We start from the raw sequence: 1737 nt of genomic DNA on the forward strand, positions 1-1737 counted from the left end.
AAAAAAATCTCACTTTTGTCAAGTCAGATATGATTCATAGCCACCCCTCCTAGAGTTTCCAAGGGCAGTATCTCTATGGAACTAGATTGCCCAGTCTTCCCTCTGAGGAGTGGCTGATAGGTTTGAACCACCAACCTTTTACTAACTCAATATGCCCACACTATTTTTTCCAGTTCTTAGAGCAACTACCTTGAATAAAAAGTAAATTAGTCATAAATTTCTATTATATTTCTGTTAGTTGTTAGTTTAGTTCTCCATGGGAGACACAGATTCTTAGACATGGAGATAGAAAACTACAGAAAATTTCCCTACAACATTTCCTGAAGAAGCTTACCTTTTTTTTTTTTTGGTCAATATCTGGTCCAGTGTGTGGTTTGTAGTAATGATTGTCACACAACCCCATTGATGCCCACTGTTCTGCTATAATTATCAATAGCATTCCCCTTTATTCTCAATGGTATCCTGGCTTGGATGACAAAAGGTCACCAACAGTAAAGTAGAAACTCAATGAATATTAATTTCCTTTAAATGAATTTAACTCTCACATATGACTCATGAAATATCTTACTTTGTTAACCTAGTCAGTAAATATGTATTATTTTTGGAATTATGCCAGTACAGTTCTAGAGAATAAAGAGAAAAACACATCTGAGACAGGTAAAGTCCCAACCCCGAGCTACACAGGCTGGACAGAGAAAAATACCAGAAAATGAATTAATATGTACCAAAATAACAGACACTAATAAATGCTCTTAAAACTGAAATTGTAAATGGAATAGCAATTTCTTAGGCCGCTTCTTGAGTTTGGGTGCTGTCCAGATATTTAACCATTGGCTTTCTGCTTTAAGTTCATCCTGCTGCAATGTAATCTCTGATTTCAAGGTAAGTAATAGAATAGCATTCAGCTGCTAACCAAAAGATTGGTGGTTCAAATCCACCAGCAGCTCTATGGGAGAAAGATGTGGTAATCTGCTTCTGTAAAGATTGACAGCCTTGGAAACCATATGAGGCAGTTCTGCTGTGTCCTCTAGAGACACTAGGAATCAAAATGACTCAATGGCAGTGAGTTGAGTTTAATAGGATACTGGGCTTCCAAAGGCCACATGGCAGGGGTAGTTGGCAGAGGAAAAGTGCACAGAGACCACAATATGAGTCTTAGGTAGTGATTAATCACAATGTAATAGATGGGCACATTCCCAGGATATTATTTGACCTACTTAAAAGACAAAATTATAGATCTGCTGGGAAGAAACCTGCCATGACTGACCACAGGGAATGGCCATTGCCTCCACCCTTCTCTCTGAGTTCACAGTCTAAAGACCACTGATTTAAGAAGGGGCCTCTTCTCTGTGAAAAAGGTACTGTGATATTGCCACCAAACCAAACTCACTGCCATCAAGTGGATTCTGACTCATAGCAACTCCTTTTGGGTTTCTGAGATGGTAAATCTTTACAGACGTAGTCTGTCCAGTCTTCCTTCCACAGAGTGGCTGGTGGGTTTGAACTGCCGACTATCTGCTTAGTAGTCAAATGCCCTACACACTATGCTACCACAGTGTGCCCTTCATCTTCCTCCAAGTTTTCCCAAAAGACATTTGCAGTCACCTGCTAGGGTGACCAAGGGACTGGGGAAAGAAAAGTTACTCCACTCTTTGGGAATTACCAGCCACTGGTTGTGGGTTAACGTTAATCTCTCAACCACAAAGGTTCAGTCACAATGGTGGTTTGTGAACACTA

The sequence above is a fragment of the Orycteropus afer genome, unplaced genomic scaffold (assembly GCF_000298275.1).
Source record: "Orycteropus afer afer isolate SDZICR_OR568_19922 unplaced genomic scaffold, OryAfe1.0 scaffold00516, whole genome shotgun sequence".
Lineage (NCBI taxonomy): Eukaryota > Metazoa > Chordata > Mammalia > Tubulidentata > Orycteropodidae > Orycteropus > Orycteropus afer.